This window comes from Toxorhynchites rutilus, chromosome 2 (assembly GCF_029784135.1).
Source record: "Toxorhynchites rutilus septentrionalis strain SRP chromosome 2, ASM2978413v1, whole genome shotgun sequence".
NCBI lineage: Eukaryota > Metazoa > Arthropoda > Insecta > Diptera > Culicidae > Toxorhynchites > Toxorhynchites rutilus.
The window spans coordinates 99,699,945-99,720,927 of NC_073745.1; the positions used below are offsets into that span (position 1 = coordinate 99,699,945).

General features: G+C 39.0%; 1 protein-coding gene across 1 annotated transcript in view; it reads right to left on the reverse strand.

Annotated features, from left to right (window-relative positions):
* Window positions 1-20,983, reverse strand: part of LOC129764539 (NAD kinase-like) — a 111,875-nt gene that overhangs the window by 90,091 nt on the left and 801 nt on the right. The window lies entirely within an intron of this gene.

Sequence of the window (20,983 nt, forward strand, 5' to 3'; positions counted from 1 at the left end):
GAAAATTTATTCTTTGTTGGCATTTTTTACTCAGATACCTAATATGGGCCCCCCAAGTACATTTGGAGTCGAACCAGACCCCAAGATACTTGAATGACATAGCATGAGTGATCGGTTTACCCAAAAGTTGAAGCTTTGGTTTTGCTGGTCTATGCTTCCTAGAAAAAACCACCATCTCTGTTTTCTCCGTGGAGAATTCGATCCCTAGCCCAATGGCCCAGGTTGAAAAATTGTTCAAAGTATCTTGTAAGGGTTCTTGTAGGTCGGATTCTGTTGACCCTACGAGAGAGACCACTCCATCATCTGCAAGTTGTCTTAGGCTGCAATTTTGTGTAAGGCAATTGTCGATGTCGCTTACATAGAAGTTGTACAAAAGGGGGCTTAAACATGAGCCCTGGGGGAGGCCCATGTAAGAGACCCGACTTACTGCCGAATCTCCGTGAGAAAAGTTCAAATGCTTCTCACAAAGCAAGTTATATAACATATTATTCAACAGAGGCGGCAGACCCCGAGAGTATAATTTGTCTGACAAAACCTCTATTGAAACAGAATCAAAGGCCCCCTTTATGTCCAAGAATACTGAAGCCATTTGTTTTTTTCCGGCGTAAGCCATTTGAATTTCTGAAGAAAGCAACGCAAGACAATCATTCGTCCCCTTGCCCCTGCGGAACCCATATTGTGTATCTGAGAGTAGGCCATTCGTTTCAACCCCATCAAGGCGAAACAAGATCATTTTCTCCAACAATTTCCGTATACAAGACAGCATTGCTATTGGGCGGTACAAATTGAAGTCGGACGCGGGTTTTCCGGGTTTTTGAATAGCTATAACTCGTACTTGTCTCCAATCATCTGGAACAATATTATGCTCCAGAAACCGATTGAATAAATGCAACAAGCGATGTTTCGCCACATCAGGGAGGTTTTTCAGCAAGTTGAACTTAATTCTATCCGATCCCGGAGCAGAATTGTTACATGAAAGGAGAGCAAGAGAGAATTCTACCATCGAAAACTCGGAATCAAGATCGCACCTATCTTGTGGTACCACACACGTTGACGCAAAAAAACATCTTTGTCCGTATCGACGCGTGTGAATCGCAGAGGCCGCATTGTCTTCCATCAGGACAACGCCAGGCCACACACTTCTTTGGTGACGCGCCAGAAGCTCCGAGAGCTCGGATGGGAGGTTCTTTTGCATCCGCCGTATAGTCCGGACCTTGCACCAAGTGACTACCACCTGTTTTTGTCCATGGCGAACGAGCTAGGTAGCCAGAAGTTAGCCACAAAAGAGGCCTGTGAAAATTGGCTATGCGAGTTTTTTTGCCTATAAGGAAGCGAGCTTCTATAACAGGGGTATTATGAAGTTGGCATCTCGTTGGGAACAAGTCATCGAACAAAACGGCGCATATTTGACTTAAAACAGATGATTGTAACTAATTTTATGAACAAATGAAAATTCAAAAAAAATATCGCAGGACTTTTTTGACAGCCTAATATTAACATTTGTAACCAAGATACGACCCAACATTTGTTAACTCTATTAGACAAGAAGTTCTTGATCTAACACTCTGCAGTTCTAAACTACCAGATAATTGTGTATGTGTCAAATGAAGAATCTCTATCTGATCATAAACATATAATGTTTAGTTATAATTCTGGTGATCTTTTGATCGAACAATTCAAAGATCCGAGAAAAAGACATTGGGATAGTTATCATTCCAAACTTCAGGAGAAAATGTTGATATCAGTGGAAAGTATTTCTTCCACTGAACAACTTGAAATAGTTTCATCAGAATTTGAAACCGATATTAAATCCACCATCGAAGAAAACTGTCCACTGATGAAAAAACTTCAAGTAAGGGTGCATCTTGGTGGAACAAAAAACTTTTTTTTTTTATAAATTCGTTTATTTTTACAGGCTCAGTTACATAAGTTTAAAGGAGCCGAAATCTTAAATATATTTTTAAAACTATATATATGAACAATTTTCTTAAATCTATGGTTAGTAATGTGGGCAACCGATTACTCGCGGTGGACTCGAGATTAAAAGGGTGACATATTTTTCTCAGGAAAAGGATGGGGTATAAGGAATATATTACAATGTTGATAATCACACACACTCAATTCTTAAATCTATTCGTACATCTGTTGTGAATTTACATTTCATTCTCCTGTTTATAGCAAGCGGACCAATTACTCACAAAGGAAGAAATGGAGGGTATAAGGATATAAGGATAATCACACACGAACATCGATAGATTTAAGGAAAACATATATTTGGGACATGTAATCAAGGTCTAACCGAGCCAACACATCTCTCACATTGGGCTGCCTTCCTCTAGCCCGAAGGGAGTTCTCTAAATTCGATCTGGCAACAAGATACACCTCACACGACCAAACAACGTGTTCGATGTCGTGGTAACCTCGGCCACAAACGCAGATATTGCTGCCGGCCAGATTGAAACGAAAGAGTAGCGCGTCTAACGAACAGTGATTGGACATGAGTCGGGAGAAGGTGCGAATAAAGTTCCGACTCAAGTCCAGACTTTTGAACCATGGTTTGAGGCTAACCTTAGGGATAATCGAGTGAAGCCAGTTTGCGATGGTATTTTTACGGACTAAAGAGTAAAATTCATTGAAGGCGATTTGACGCTGATAAATATCGCCTTCAATCGCACCTACCTTTGCTAATGAGTCAGCCCTCTCATTACCCGGAATTGAGCAATGAGAAGGGACCCACACAAAGGTAATGACATAACAGCGTCTGGATAAAGCACTCAAAACTTTTCGTATTCTCTCAAGGAAGTACGGCGAGTGCTTTTCCGGCCTCACTGAACGGATAGCTTCGACAGAGCTAAGACTATCCGTTACAATGTAATAGTGTTCAACAGGTCGTGAGGCGACGCTGTCCAGCACCCAATGAATTGCTGTCAATTCAGCAATATACACTGAGCAAGGATTCTGAAGACTGTGTGAGGTGCTAAAAATTCGGTGAACACTCCAAATCCTGTGGACTCATTTATAGTGGACCCATCAGTAAAGTACATATTATCACAATTGATACCCCTATATTTTTCATCGAAGATCGTTGGAGCGATCCTCGATCGTTGGTAATCTGAATATCCATGGATATCTTGCTTCATGGACAGATCAAAATGCACAGAGGAATTGATGTAGTCAGGGAAACAAACACGGTTGGGAATATACGAAGAAGGATCAACCTGCATGGAGATGAATTCATGATATGAACTCATGAATCCGGAGTGAAAATTTAGCTCGATCAGCCGCTCAAAATTTCCGATCACCAATGGGTTCATGACCTTACACCGGATGAAGAACCGAAGAGATAATAAATTGAAGCGATCTTTTAGTGGGAGTAGGCCTGCCAAAACCTCGAGACTCATGGTATGCGTTGAGGGCATACATCCCAACGCAATACGGAGACAAAGATACTGAATTCGCTCGAGTTTAATTAAGTGTGTTTTGGCAGCTGATTGAAAACAGAAACTGCCATACTCCATCACTGAGAGAATAGTTGTTCTATACAACATTATAAGATCTTCGGGATGGGCTCCCCACCAGGTGCCGGTAATTGTACGGAGAAAATTTATTCTTTGTTGGCATTTTTTACTCAGATACCTAATATGGGCCCCCCAAGTACATTTGGAGTCGAACCAGACCCCAAGATACTTGAATGACATAGCATGAGTGATCGGTTTACCCAAAAGTTGAAGCTTTGGTTTTGCTGGTCTATGCTTCCTAGAAAAAACCACCATCTCTGTTTTCTCCGTGGAGAATTCGATCCCTAGCCCAATGGCCCAGGTTGAAAAATTGTTCAAAGTATCTTGTAAGGGTTCTTGTAGGTCGGATTCTGTTGACCCTACGAGAGAGACCACTCCATCATCTGCAAGTTGTCTTAGGCTGCAATTTTGTGTAAGGCAATTGTCGATGTCGCTTACATAGAAGTTGTACAAAAGGGGGCTTAAACATGAGCCCTGGGGGAGGCCCATGTAAGAGACCCGACTTACTGCCGAATCTCCGTGAGAAAAGTTCAAATGCTTCTCACAAAGCAAGTTATATAACATATTATTCAACAGAGGCGGCAGACCCCGAGAGTATAATTTGTCTGACAAAACCTCTATTGAAACAGAATCAAAGGCCCCCTTTATGTCCAAGAATACTGAAGCCATTTGTTTTTTTCCGGCGTAAGCCATTTGAATTTCTGAAGAAAGCAACGCAAGACAATCATTCGTCCCCTTGCCCCTGCGGAACCCATATTGTGTATCTGAGAGTAGGCCATTCGTTTCAACCCCATCAAGGCGAAACAAGATCATTTTCTCCAACAATTTCCGTATACAAGACAGCATTGCTATTGGGCGGTACAAATTGAAGTCGGACGCGGGTTTTCCGGGTTTTTGAATAGCTATAACTCGTACTTGTCTCCAATCATCTGGAACAATATTATGCTCCAGAAACCGATTGAATAAATGCAACAAGCGATGTTTCGCCACATCAGGGAGGTTTTTCAGCAAGTTGAACTTAATTCTATCCGATCCCGGAGCAGAATTGTTACATGAAAGGAGAGCAAGAGAGAATTCTACCATCGAAAACTCGGAATCAAGATCGCACCTATCTTGTGGTATATCTCGAACAATTTTTTGCACAGGAGCGGAATCAGGACAAACCTTCCGTGCAAAATTAAAAATCCATCGATGTGAATATTCTTCGCTTTCATTTGTTGGTGAGCGATTTCTCATGTTTCGAGCCACTTTCCATAATTTTTTCATTGACGTTTCTCGTGACAAACCTCCCACGAAATTTCGCCAATAAGCACGTTTTTTCCCTTTGATCAAGTTTTTAAATTGATTTTCAAGGTCCAAATACGATTGAAAATTTTCAATAGTTCCACGTTTCCGAAAAGCTTTGAATGCGTTCGATTTATCCTGATAAAGCTTGGAACATTGGCTATCCCACCATGGATTGGGAGGCCTTCGACGAATAGTGGAGCCTGGGATGGGTTTCGTTTAACAAAAAACTTGAAAGGCTTAGAAAATTGTTTAGAAGCTTCTCAACAAATCAAAAATTACCTCTGATTGGACAGATTACAAAAACTGTCTAACAGAATATAACAAAGAAATCCGTAAATCTAAGAGAAGGGATTGGAAGTTCACCTGTGAACAGGTAGAAAGTTTACCTGTTGTAGCAAGACTTCATAAAGCCCTTTCTAAGGATCATACCAACGGACTTGGTAGTCTGAAAAAAGGAAATGGTCAATATACAACCGATTCCCAGGAAACACTTAGTATCATGATGGAAACACACATCTCAGGCTCAATCCAATTGATTTCCGGACACGCACAGGTCTTCAACACAGCTCAATCTTGTCTGATCAGAGACGAGAATAGAGCTAATGAATTGGCTAGGGCGGTATTCACGAAGTCAACGGTTGAATGGGCAGTGGATTCCTTTAAGCCCTTTAAATCTCCAGAATCAGAAGGGGTTTATCCGGTGCTGTTACAAAAAAGCAAAGATATCACTGTCCCTCTTCTAACGGAGATGTTTAGAGCTAGTATGGTACTAAGCTACATTCATAGTAAATGGCGAGAAGTCCGAGTTATATTTATTCCCAAGGCTGGCAAACGTGACAGGACGACTCCCAAAGCGTATATACCAATTAGTCTAGCATCTGTCATCTTAAAAATGATGGAAAAGGTAATTGATCTCCATATACCGTTGAACAAATTTCAATTTGCCTACCAAGCAAATAAATCAACTGAAACAACGCTTCACACGTTAATTTCAAAAATAGAGAAGTCTTTGATGCTAAAGAAATCTCACTTACAGCTTTTCTTGATATTGAGGGAGCATTTGACAATGCATCCTACAATTCTATAAATAAAACTATGAAAAAATGTAGTTTTGACATGTCCTTCTCCAACTGGATACATGCCATGCTAACCAACCGACTAATAACAGCTAAATAAGGAGGATCTACTCTTACAACGAAACCAACTAGAGGTTGCCCTCAAGAAGGAGTCATGCTTGACCAAAAACTAAATTGGAACGACCAACATGAGTATGCAATATCTAAAGCCCAGACTGCTCTCTGGAGTTGTAGTAGTATATTCGGGAAAAAGTGACTAACAGACTAACATATGCTTCGCTAGTGTGGTGGCCTAAAACTACACAAATATCAGCTCAGGAAAAGCTCGATAAACTACAACGTCTGGCATGCTTATCAATAACTGGAGCAATGCCTAGCGCACCTTCCAAAGCCTTAGATGCTCTTTTATACCTCCTACCCTTGCACCAATATATGCAACTTGAAGCGGAAAAAGGTGCTCTTAGGCTGAAACGTATAAAACATGTTCTAGAAGGAGATCTCACAGGGCATTTACAAATCCTGAAAGATTTTCAACTGAACACTATAGTAAGCATGAATGAAGACTGAATGGAAACAAAGACTAACTTCAGTGTTCCCTTCAAAGTGATTGAATTCAATCGCAACGAATGGGAAGAAGTTGGTCCAAAAACTCGTCCAGGATCACTCGTATTTTATGCCGATGGATCTAAAATCGGTAAATCTACGGGAGCTGGTATTACTGGACCAGGAATCGACATGTCAATTCCAATGGGGCCTACTGTTTTTCAAACAGAATTACAAGCTATTCTAACTTGAGAGAGAGGAGCCAGCTGAATGACAGATAGTTTGTTTTCTTCTTATTCTTCTTACGCATCATCATCAAGAAAATTCCAATCTGACAATTTCAATCAAGCAAGTTGTTGTCATTCATTTATGAGAAAAGTGTTCAAACTTGACGTGAACCTTTGTTGAGTATTTTTGTGCGTTTTTATCCCCGATTTGATTTTTGACGTAGGACTGCGTCTAACAGGGATATATGGGGGGTATAAGAAGGATCATGTAGGAAATAATAAAAATGTACCAGGCCAGCCCACATCATGGCTTCCAGCAGCATCGGCCCATTCCAACATTTTTTTTTTACTTTTGATAATTTCGATATAGTTGTTCTAAAGAATTATTTCGATGATTACTAAAACAATATCCGAAATAAGAAGCAAACTGTTTTTTATGATTTGTTTGTCGGTGGAGATCTTTTGTGAATTTATGGGTGTTTTGGGCTCATTTGTGACTGTTTCCGCTCTTTCATTCAGTTTCCGCGATTTTTTTTCATTCTTTCATTCATTCTTTCACTGGTTCCAGGTTGATCTATTGCTGCAAGCTCAGTGAATCGATTTTTGCAATGTGGGCGATGATTGTATATTCTCCGATGCAATTTGAATATGCAACGTATGTGGAATATATAAAATAAGTGCTAATCTTCCAATTAAAAGAGTCAACATTGATTTCTCTCAGGTGCATTTTGATGGAATTTTGTTTGTGTCCGATGGAAATAATAGTAGGTTAACTAAAAAGGATGCTGTGTCTGCAATTTTAACAGGCAGTGATCACGATTCGGATGAAGATGGGAATTATCCTACCAGTCTCTCGTCATCTTTGCCATGATATTCCTGCCCATCACTGATGGACCATTCATATGCAAATTTTAAATTTGACATGGTTGCTAATCAAGGCAATAGTATCACTGAAGATCCAATCGAATTGACCGATAGTGAAGGTGAACCAATTGGTCTTGTCCACAAAACTAAAAGGACTCAAAAACTCTTTCTCCCCTCTATGTGTGATTTAATTTGTATACCATTTCCCATAGACAACATAACTGTCGCTTCCAAACAGTCTACATAAATGAAGCGCTCACTCTGCTCTCCCTCACAACACCCACTTTCCTTTTGTGACATTGATGAGTGAACATTGTTTGTGTGAGTGTCGATCCGGAATGAATTGTCTTTCTCAAGATTCATTGTACCCCTAAAAAGTGCTCGAAAGATTTAATCTTACGTTGATCGCACTTGATCGAAGAAATTACAAAAAGAATGTATTTGACCGCAGTATTTGATAAACTCTTTCTGAAAAGAACTGGATTTGATTTGCTGAAAACACTATCTTGTTTTCTCTCGTGTTGTGCGTTATGTGTGGCTATGATAGTTTTTTTCGAAGCTGCTACTGATTTCTATGGCTTCGGCGTTTTCGGCTTGCATGCAGCGATTTTTGAGGATTTGTTTGACTTTTGCTTTCGGGCAGCCACACCAGCAGTATCAGCAGCTTTCTTCTTGCTGGTCGCCATCTTCACAGTAGCAAGTTTGTTTTTTTTTTGCAGCAGTAACTGTTCCAAAATGATCTAACCGCTGTACAATTATAATTGGGTGCATTTCCGAGCTTGCACCTTATATTCCTTATATACAGATTTTTGTGATTTCAATTGCTTGCCTTCAAAGCAATTTTTTAGCTATTGAAACAAGTTTTTGGATCAATAAGTAACACACATATAACGCGTAGACATTTTATCTTTCGAATGACGCGGTTATCATTACATTTCTTTCAATCGGCGAAGAGGTTTTATTGCTCAAAATCTTGTTTCTCCAATGTAACACTCTTGTTTTCGAAGCTTTGAACTTACACCCCTGTATAGAAATGAAAGATGTAGTCCGACGTCAAAATTATTTTCACATAAAATGTCTTGCAAAAACATGTCATGTTGAAATTTTCTACATATTTCAATACTTCCCCTTGGTTCACCGTGACTGGTCCGCGCTGACATAAGGGTGATCACAACAAAAGCGAGCTGGCTCCTCTCTCTCAGATTCTAACATGTACAAATATTTTTTTGATTAGAAAATACAGGTATGCCAATATCTGTATCTTCTCAGATAGCCAAGCAGCTCTTAATGCAGTAAGAGCATACATATGTCAGTCAAAGCTAGTTTGGGAATGTATTTTATCCTTAAAACAACTAGCTGCTACTAACGAAGTTAACCTATACTGGGTGCCTGGTCACTGCGGTATAGAAGGTAATGAAAAAGCCGATCTCTTAGCTAGATTCGGATCTTCGACTAAATTCGTCGGGCCTGAGCCATTTTGTGGATTATCTACATCATGCATGAAATCGGAGGTCAAAACCTGGGAAATATCAATGATTGAAGCCAACTGGAGGGCTCTATCAACACCAAGACAATCCAAATTATTCATTACACCTTGTAACAGAATACCACGCAACCTACTCAGCTTGAATAATGCAGATTTGAGTACATTAACCGGTCTATTGACCGGACACTGTCCGAGCAGGTATTACCTTAAAAAAATCGAAAAACTGGCAGACGATAACTGTCGTTTCTGCAATTTCGAAGCTGAGACTTCGGAACATTTACTGTGTCAATGTAGTTCACTAATTCAGCGAAGACTGCGAATTCTTGGGAAGGGCATTCTTATGCCTAACGAGATTTGGTCTGCTGAACCAAAACATGTAAGGAACTTCATAAAGGAAGTCATACCTTCATGGGGGGATGTGCAAAGTCCTCGTGCGACTATCACTTATTCCCTGAGTGATGGAACGAACTGACACTGCATACATAGCAAACTGGAGTGCACTACAATAGATCAAATTAAGCTTAAAAATCATTCTGCCTAATTCTCATTTTTGTTCAATAATTTAGCGACGAATTGATCGTTTCATATGATTTCTTATGTTACGAAAAACGTCATATAAACGAATCATTTTCAGTGATAAAATCGAAAGTGATATAATCGTGATGTGACAAAAACGCCCAATGATATAATCGAGACGTTACTGTATTTGATACTTTTAGACCAGCTTTATTCAACCTTTTTAAAGGGCCACAAACACGTGTTTGTCATGGTGTCGCGGGTCACGAAAAAATAAAGAAAGAAGGATGGTGTCCAAAACACGGCGACACAGTCATGGATTACGAAATTATAACCGGCGAGAAACAAACATATTCAAGACTAAAACTCTTCATACAAACGCGAACGCGAATGTTTCGCGAAGTAAGGAAACGCCGATTTGAGCAGATTTTAAAATTAACTCTCAGAATCAACATGTATTATTGATTGCTCGCTGTCTAGAGCGGCACTAATACTGAACTTACTGAATATTAACGTAAGACAAAGTCTTTTTGTACCAATAACGATTTTACAATGCATTTACATAAGATCTAGCAAACATAATTTTTTATAAAGGTTAATATTCTAATCTCTGTTGAAGTAATCTAGTGCACCCTTTTTGTACAATGTTTCCGACTGTATTCGTTTAAGTTCCATGGCTTGCGCGTTCCAATAAACTACTCCGCTCACAAAAAAATGGCTCACCATATAAAGCAGAACGATGTGATGGGACCACGAAGTTGAGCGAGCGACGTCCTTGGAGCAACCTCAGCTTCCGGACAAGATTGAAGGGTTCATTACGGTGACTAATTCTCCACAATTGTAGACATGTCCTCATTTTATAGAAAAGACGGAAAGGACATCCAAGTAGATTTCTCTGAAGGTTCCGGACAGACGTGAAACGATTCAAATTGTATACGTAGCGGCAACAATCATTTAAGGCAACTTCCAATTTTGACATCATAGCCAGTCTCATGCCAAGATGGATGAGTATTTTTTAATAATGTATTTTAAATGTTATTTTTCTTAAATTGTTCATTGATCTTCCAACAATGCAGGAAAGTAGTATCATATTTTTATCAGACATCTGGGTTTCGAGTCTCTCTCGGTTTCTCTGAAAAAGTGTTATTGTGTCTGCATACGCCCTTATAAAAAATCAGTCGTAATCAGAATTAGTCATATGATAATAAAAAATGTGATTTTGAGTAACTGTCGCCATATGTACAAAGTCTCAAAACAATCGGAGCGGTTGGCTGATTTGACGTGAAATTACTCAGAAGCTGTTGGAGACTCATGATGCATTTTTGTATTTTTACCACTTTGTGCGAAGAGGTACTCACGCTCGAATCCTCTCTCTCGTTTCCGAAATTGTAAACTTACACCACAGTACAAAACAACAAATATACCACTGTGGTCTAACTTCGGTGGATGGAGGCACCACGCCCCGTCGATTTTCATCCTGTCTGGGCGTGGTGCCTCCATCGAACAAGATTGCACCACCGTGTGCTATATCTATCTTCTTCCTTCGTATCGAATAAAACAGCTGTGTCTGACATCAGGTTTGAAAAAGCCTACTGTCTGCTAGTTGGTGCGAGATTTGAATAATGATGATCATGGTTTGAGTTAAATGGTTTTCAGCAAATCTCATTGCAAATATCTGGCTGTGTTGTTTGCGCCAGATACGTGAGACAGTCCACTGCCTCCTGGAAAAAAAACTTCTTCATTTGCTGGATTACGTCAGAACTAGCAGGTTTATCCACACACGACTTAACTGCTTCAGCCCGTAGAGTGCAATTCTCACCCGACAAGCTTGCTTAGAAGTGCCAGAAAATCCTTGCGATAAATCCATTTAGGGTAAATGATCTTGGTTTGTCCGATTTGGGGTGTTTTTACGCTACTAGTAAATGTAAATCGATTTTTCTTCATGAAAATCACACATAGTCGATACGAGTTTGGATTTGTTGAAAAGCCCCAAGTCTCTAATTGCTAATACTACCATAAGGTGTTGAAATTATTGAAATTTTTATGTTTTTTAACGATTTTCCTTAAACAGGAATTATGGTCATGTTGTTGATGCTTGAATTGAATAAAGTAATATGCAATATTTATACCATGTTGAAGCAAAGGACAACACTTACCTAGAATAAGTTAATAAATTGGAAAAAAATAGATTTTTTGAAGATCGATTCAGCAAAGATCAATTCTCTGGTAGCGACCCAAATTCCATTAGGACAGCCAAGATTAGGTCAATAAAATGTCAACGATCGACCTCAAATACTGCCACCTTGCAATCGATTTATCGACCTTTTGTATGCATTTGAGAGACAATTTTTTTCTCCTCATTTTTTAGGATTGAGAATAGTTTCCGCTAAACCCAGTGGACGTGTTCTACAGCAGAAGTAGAAGCAACAGCAGCAGCCAGCATCAGTGGCGTCAACACACTTAGGCGGCGGTGACACTGGATGCAGAAAAGTGGTCGTACGAATTGTATGCAATAGTGAACGTGAACAACCACATTGCGTTGTATTGGTGTCTCCCTTGCTTCGTTCGAATTCGTCAGCTTCTATCGAACAAAATTGTTTGTTTCTCTTCGTACAATCAAATTTTCGTGCGTACTCCGATCCAAAGTAACCTTAGCCTTACACAATTTGAATCACGATTCATTTTTTGCTATGTTTCGAATGACAGTTCAGAGAGAATTGCAAAAAGCAGCAGCTGCTATGATGCCGTTTCGCTCAGTACACGCAGTATTTGTAGTGTTCGGTTGATGATAGGTCGATATCTCGTTCGTCGATTTTTTTGTGGGGATTTTATCAATGAATCGATCCCTACATCGTTTAGTAAATCGATCCGCCAAGACCGTTTTTTTCTGAAGATCGCCCAACCATAGCCACTTCAACCACTTCGCTTGCTGGGTCCTCTTCTTCTTGTTCTCATTGGATTCGATTCGAACACCATTTTTACAGGGCTGCTGTCTGTCAATCTTGCAACATGCCTTTTACGCCGCTGTATATTGCAAGAGTTTGTAAGACCTTAGGGATTTGTGGAGCCCATAGTAGGCCCGACTTCCGTTGACCTGCATCTTCGATTTTCACGACTGTTGTTATTGTCAGTTGTTATCAACGAACAAATTCGTCGACCACCGTCGCTGTTGATCACAACACCACTACGAATAAGGATTCTGTTACGATCAGCCTCTCCTGCTAGCATGTATTTAGTCGTAGACGCATTGATCCCAAGTCCAATCAGCCTTGCTTCGTATTTCAGTCGGTATACAAGTCTTCTACTATCGCATGTGATCTTCCGATTATGTTCACGTCATCGAAGAAGCAGATAAACTGACAAGATTGAAAACCTTTTCACACCTCATTGAAGAGTAGACAGGAGATTCCATCTCCTTGTCGAACTCCTCAGTGAGTTTCAAACGATTCCGACTGATCATCTGAGATTCGCACCTTTCAAGGAAAGCCGTGTTCGTCCATGATTCTCCATAGCTGTCGTCGGTCAATTGTATCACATGTGGCTTTGAACTCGACGAAGATTTGATTGTTAGGGACTTGAAACTCGCGTCACTTTTTAAGGTTGGTCGAGCTGTCTTGTGGTATGGAAGTATGGAGGAGTTTCTTTTGTAATATCAAACCAATTTGGTCGGACGAGTCAAAGTACGAGCTGTTTAAGAAACAGCTACTAAGAGCGATGAAGGACTCCAGGATAGACATTTCCTATCAATCATGAAACACGGCGGTGGTAATTTGATGGTTTGGGGTCGTTTCTCATAGTTTGGTAGTCAATACACAATGGCCCAGGGAAAGAATTTATGTGGAAAATTTGCATATAGCGCTCGTTATTCTCTGGACAAAAACTATTTTCGACACAGTTGTTACATATGATGAAGCGCTCATTTTTATGTTGCTAAAAATAGGGTGACCAAAATTTTAGGTGAAATAAAAAATTCAGCTTTCTTATCTTTATAGATAGAGGTAAGTATAGTTCGACAATATCGTAGACCCAGTTATTTTAATCAACTTTGTAAAATGAAGTTTTTTTCTATTTTTCAATATAACCGATTTAGCGCTAGCCCTAATACAACTACATTAGGGTCACCATGAAAAAAAAGTTTTTTTTCGCTTTAACTTTTATATTTCAAATTCTTTAGGCAAACTGTCTTCAGAAAACTTTTAGAACTTACCAAGACAAACATTTTGCGATGCAGAAATTGTCAATATCTCAATCATGCTCAAAGTTATTGACATTTCTTCCTCAAAAACATGCTCTCTTCATTTGTTTGTCGTTCTTTCTGGTGCAAACATAAAAATGGCGGCATTTGAAATTTTCTCCGGCATTTTGTACATAATGTGAAATTTTAAAAACGAAGAAATTTCAGGTGAAATAAAAAATCTAACTCTTTCATCACTATAGATAGAGATAAACATAGTTCGACGATGTTGTAGCCCAGTTATTTTAATGAACTTTAAAAAAAATATCTTTCAATATAACCGCTTTTTTCTAAGTTGCATTAGAGTCACCAATATTTTTTTTGCTCTAACTACTATATTTTACATTTACTACAATTGTACATCAAAACTGATTTCGGACGACTTTTGGAGCTTTTGCAATGCAGTACTTGTCAATATCCCAATCCTACTAAATGTTTTTGTCTGAAGAATAACTGTCGGGCTCTTGATGCAGATTTCCATATAAATTCGTTCCCTGGACCATTTTGCAATGGGATTATGACGACAGAGGGGCTTTTGTAACCTCTCACTAATGATCATGTCGCGTGCTAAAAGTGCTCACTTGAACATTTTTCTTTGTATGTTCCACATCAATGTGTGAATATAGCAATCAACAAAAGTTAGCACCTTGAGACGTCAAAGTATCAAGATCACAGGAGGCAACGCTCACATCCTAATCAAAGATCCCTAACCCCGTGACGCTCCTGTTCAACCGCTAGGTGGATTGCTCACAGTTTCGCGTGCTCCCTTCGCTACTTTTTATGAATGGAAAGCACTTCGGCTCAGGGATCGCCTCAGCTGGGCCAAACTCCGACGCGATCTCCATTTATGTATATGCCAAATTCATTATGAATCAACCCCGGTCTCTCTTTCTCTCTCTTTCTCGTTCTCCTTCTCATTTACCTCAAATTTTATTGAATGGCCGCTGTGGCTTACCATACGTTTAGCGCGCGCGCCGTTTTCGCGTAAATCATTGATCATTATCAACTGCCGTGTGCGCGTTGACATCACCTCGGAGTTGCGGCTGCTACCGTGCCGACCAGTTCGTGTGTTGGATCCGAAACGTATGCCAATTAAGTTATATTCGGACCCGGAGTTGGATGTTTATGTTTTTGCGCTGCTATTATTTCTACAAGGGCTCGCCTTAAAACCCAACTTAAAGTGTCGCTGATTGTCAATTTGTGGCCAACTGATTCCTTCGAGAGACACACGCTAATTGAATCGTATTTAAATGAATGGTTGCGAGTGGATTAACAAGAATGGATTACCATTAATGTTTCATGAGGGTTTTTTTTCTCTCCTGTTGTCACCGGAGTCAGCAAATGGCAAGGGTATTGCATTATCTCTAATGATCTTTTGTGAACTTCAATCACATTTTTTCAGTCCAAAACGTTAGTGAATTTTAAAGGTTCTCACAGAAAGTAAATCGACTGACAAAGTTGTGCGGCATTATCATTGCGAACCGTGAAAATTTGTAGTGTTGTCGCCTTGATTGGCCAACCGCGTGCACAAATACTGATCATTTTAGACCGGCTTTTTAATGCCAAGGTAGCGCCATAGCATAACGACATTCAGGTGATTGTTGGTCTTAAACCAACACACCTCGTTCATCGTCTTCGATACTCAGACCCGCCACTCAGTTGTCTGATTGTTTTGTGTCGCCGAGACTCTTGAGATATCTGAATAATTAATCTGTACACATTCTCGGCCTGTTACATCATTATGTTTGTACTGTGCCGCGCGATTAGTTAGTAATGAATTATTAATAGGGTGAGGTGTTGCCTTTTGTAAGCTATTTGCTCATAATGTGGTGTATCAATTTTTAAACATATCCCTACGTTCGACAGGAAGTTATGAGGTGTGAAATAAATATACATGTAAATTTTGAACATAAGATAGAGAGAGATGTTTCATCGAATGAAGTGAATAAAAAATTTTAAACAAAACAAATCTTCAAATTTTAATTGTCAAATTTTGTTTCATTCTAGAATGATATTCCAAGTAACAAACAAGCGAATTGAATGATATGAGTGTTTACTTTTTCTCAAAGTACTCGACAATACTCAGTTCAATAGATAACTTCAATCCTAAATCTGTAATTCCAACCCTTTATAATCAACCCACAAGTGACTTAATCACTTGATGACGTCAAACAGTGCCACGCCCTTGAAATGTTTCAGAAATTAGGAACCCGAAATTATCAAACTTCCGCATCACAATCATCGCAATTTATACTAAATTCTCCTGGTCAAGTCATGCTGACTAGGCAAAATTCAAGCGAGTGCTTCGGATTGCTTGACTTGAGACAACTATTGAAATGTTAATAAGGGCGGCCTCACCGTTGAGTACCGGTATAATGTGGGAACGGAAGCCCAGCTTCCATTGTGCTCATGTTCGCACCATTCGAACTTCCAGGGGTAATTAGGTTCAATGCGGCGCAATCGAGCGCTCTCGTGGTCAACTTCATTTAGCTCAGAAGCGCGACACATCGAATAGGTGGTTAACAATTGAACGAATCAATTTTAAAATCGTTATTAGGCGCGGATTAAACTCCTTTGTTGAGGCCATGAGTCCTCGTTTGTGAATGCTTCGTGATAAAAAATGCCTTGTATTTCAGCTGACAATGTATTATATCCTCGCGTCTAGCTGTTTGACTCCAACCATTGAAATTTGTGGCAATGATAATAGAAGGAATAATAACTCAAATAATGAAGTCGACATTGTATTATTCACAGAGCTCAATTGAACCATTTAGTTTAGACTACAGATTCTTGGATTCCTTCCTGGTTTCAAATCACGGATAATGGGATTAGCGAAACTAAATTGGGCTTTGTTCAGGAATAAATGCCAGATGTGCAGAATGTCAAATGTTTACTACTGGGCGTACTTTTTCACAACCAACTTCACTCTTAAGTCGTATTGTTTGATAACTGATATAGCAAGATTTGTTTATTTACCAAATGTGTTTGACTTTACGTAATAGTATGTGTAAAAAATAATATGCTTATTTAAAAAAATGCGTATGGAAAAGATGAATGAAAGATGAATAGAGCAGCTGGATTGCTGCATTCCACTTTGGAAAATATTATTTGGAAATTGAATGACATTCTGAAAGACTTTTTAGATACAAACCAAATGTCTGTCTTCTCGTCAGATCGCTGAGAAATTTGGTTTATCAAATTTGTCCATTCATATTTACTTAGAATGCCTGGTTCCATCTCAATCTATATATATATATATATATATATATATATATATGGATTTCTGTCTGTCTGTCTATCTGTCTGTCTGTCTATCTGTCTGTCTGTCTGCCTGTCTGTCTGATTCTTATGGACTCGGAAACTACTGAGCCGATCAACATGAAAATTGGTATGTAGGGGTTTTTGGGGTCGGGGAAGGTTTTCGGGATAGTTTGAGATTCCTCCCCCTCTCTAAGGGGGAGCTGCCGTACAAATGAAACACAAATTTCTGCATTACTCAAGAGTTATTCAAGCAAATGAAACCAAATTAGGCACATTGAGGTTTAAGGGTGCTATAAATGTTTCTATGGTGATTAGACTCTCCACCGCCCTCTCTAAGGGAGGGCTGCCATACAAATGAAACAAAAATTTCTGCATTACACGAGAATTATTCAAACAAATGAAACCAAATTAGGCATATTGAGGTTTTAGGGTGCAATAAATGTTTCTACGGTGGTGAGACACTCCACTTCCCTCTCTAAGGGGGAGCTGTCATACAAATGAAAGACAAATTTCTGCATAATTCGAAAACTAATCAAGCAAATGGAGCCAAATTTGTCATGCGAATGTTTTAGGGGACACGAAACGTTTCCATTGTGAATAGACACTCCTCCTCTTTCTCTCTCTAAAGGGGGGGAGGGGGGTTGTACTGCCATACAAATGAAGCATACATTTCTGCATAACTCAAGAACTAATCAAGCAAACTGAACCAAATTTGGCATGTGGAGGTTTTAGGGGGCAAGAAACATTTCTAAGGTGGTTCAACACTCCTCCCACCTTTCTGAGGGGAGCTGCCATAGAAATGAAACACAAATTTCTGCATAATTCGAGAACTAATCAAGCAAATGGGACCAAATTAGACATATGGAGGTTTTGAGGTGCAATAAATGTTTCTATGATGGTTAGACTCTCCACCCCCCTCTCTAAGGGGGGGCTGCCATACAAATAAAACACAAATATCTGCATAACTCGAAAGCTAATCAAGCAAATGGAGCCAAATTTGGCATGTGAAGGTTTTAAGGGGCACGAAACGTTTCTATGGTGAATACACTCCTCCCCCCTCTCTAAGGGGGACTGCCTTACAAACGAAACACAAACTTCTGCATAACTCGAGAACTAATCATGCACAATTTGGGATGTGAGGGTTTTTGGATATGAGAAATATTTCTATAATGGTATGACACCCCTCCCTGCTCTGAAATGGAGAGGGGGTCCCATAAAAATATCACACATACTTCAACCAAAAATATTCCAATCAAACATGACAATTGAAAATTTTCGAAAACTCTGAAGGAAAGAGGGAAAATTCGGAAAATTAAATTCCCATATGTTCTACAATTACATAGTGACAAGTGCTGCTAGTCCGTTTGATGTTTGCGCTAGCGAAATTTATCTTTGTTCAAAACTGGAAATGGATTTTAATGTGATGAAACGCACTCATATATCTTCTTCTATGTATACAAAAAAAGGGTTCGCCGGATGTGTTGATAAGAGCAGAACTCGAGGAAGGAATTGTCCGATTTACGGCTGTCTTTACTCTATCATATTTTCTGTATAAAACATTTATTCCATGTAACGGATAAATATGTTATTTGCAAGTGATTGAAAAATCTTGAACGAAAATAATCTGATATTATAATGATGAGTTTTGTTAGAAATGTTAGGAATTTTGTAGTAAAAGGTAAATTCAACGGGGTCGAATAGAAGATCAATCAATGAACAGTTCTGCGATTGGACCCATTAATTTGCTCATAGTAAAAAAACGCGAATGTTTGAAGGCATTGATAACAAAAAACAAATTTTGAGCGGGACGAAGTTTGCCGGGTCAGTAAGTCACCAGATAATTATTTGGTACGTATTCAGACCTTTTTCTGAATACAATTGTACACACAAAGCTTGCACACCATTTGTATCAGATTTATAAATCTAAATTATGTAATTAATGCTCGATGACCTGATTCTGATAATGGTTTGTCCGATGCCGGTTCGTAATATTTTGAACAAAACCTAAATTATGAATGGATTTACCCTTTCCCGTACAACATCGAGTCTCACTCGTGGGTACCTGCATAATACACGGCGCTAGAACGCTCAGCAGAGTAGTGAAATCACTTGATGTATGACGTGTTGAATGATACGGGAAGGGGTTAATATGATGACAGTAAACTCAAGCAGTCAGAAATGCATCATCTACTTAAAAATTCGAATTTCTTCATTCAAAATTGTTCTTCTTCTTCTCCTTCTTAGATGACAGCAACGATCGTAGATCTACTTTACCGTTTCGAAGTAGTTTTATTTAATATACGTTATTTTTGAACTAGTACTTAGTTAAGAGTTGACGCTGATTAATCGGTAGCTGGGGTAACAAATCCATAAATGATCACTATGCGTGAAAGGGGCCATAGGCTAAACCAAACCGAGAAATAATTGCAATCATGAAGAGTACACTGGATTCTTTTTTTACGCGATTTTTAACGTGATTTTATTTTACGTGTTTTTTCACTCGATTCTTTTGAAATTACGCGTTTTTTTGCGTGGTTTACTCGAAATTACGCGATTTTTTTTAAATATCGCGATTTGGCACTGCCTACCGTCGCTCCGTTGGGAAGATCAAGAGAAGCAAAGAAAATCTGCGAGAGCGTGTGCGAGTGTAGTTGTGACGAGCGCACGTCGATGATCGGGCAATCACGGGCTTTTTTTACGCGATTCTCTTGAAATTACACGATTTTTTCACCCTATTTGCTCGAAATTGCGCGATTGTTTTTTGCGCGTACGCATCAGTCGCGTAATCAGATCGGATATGAATGATCGGTAATATGTGAGTGGAATACAAATCGATATGCCGAGAAACAAAAAAAAATCTCTTTCATTTGTGATATATATATTTTTTTATATTTGAACTGAATTGCCAAAACAGTGTTAATGGTCAATAGTGTTCGCTCTTGGGAATACCAATACCATAATATGGAGGCGATCTGGCGTAGTGGCAAGATCCATACCCCTCACGCTAAGTGTCACGAGTTCAATTCTCACCGACATTCTTGCGAAAATGGAAGTAAAAGTGACGAACCAGCCAAAAAGTGTTGAACGTCACTATAATACAGAAAAAAACCAATACCGTACCAGGAGATCGAACCCTGCGCCCTGCCTGCACATAATATAATTTGAAGACAATCCGCGTTGACGGCATTGAGCTTCGTATTATAAGTTGGGGGAGTTTGCATGACAATATGGGTTTGCTGATGGAATGAATACACTTTTAATATAAAAATTACGAATGAACATTATTTTTCCCAAAACGAATTAGTACTCTATGTAAATTAAAATCACTTTTACATGCAAGGGGTTAAAAAATGTTATACAAAATTAATGTCTAAACATAATTTTATATTATAATGGTAAGTTTTGGGGAGAATATCTAATATTTCTAGAAAATGGTCCAAATTAGGATCAGGATAACGTACTTCAAGTAGTTAAATAACGCCAAGAGAAAATTTACATACACATTTTAGTAATTTAAAACTGCCTTCGGCCGACTAATCTGATAGAGATAATCTACGTCATACAAACTAATGTCATATCCAGATGTTGACACCGTTGCGCCGTCATCGCGAATATATTGGTATTTAAACACACGAAATTTGTTCGAACTGATTGGTTGTGTTTGTTACTACCTATGATTCGTAATGTTCGAAAGTGTGATATTTCGTAAACTTTAATATTATTGGTTTTATGTTTCTAGATCCATATTTTCCAGTTTTTTTTCTTATTCAAACATACCAATATAGACAGATACTCCAATAAGATTTTTTGTCGTGCTGTTTCCGTTCCAAGATCTTCTAAATAGTCTGACTCAAGCCTCGGATTCAAAAAGATTGCAATTAGGTATCTTTTTGAATCCGAGGAAGTTCTGCTCTCAAGCGAGGTATATTCGGTGTTCTATGTGCAGTCTCGTCCTTCTCTAAATATTTTTT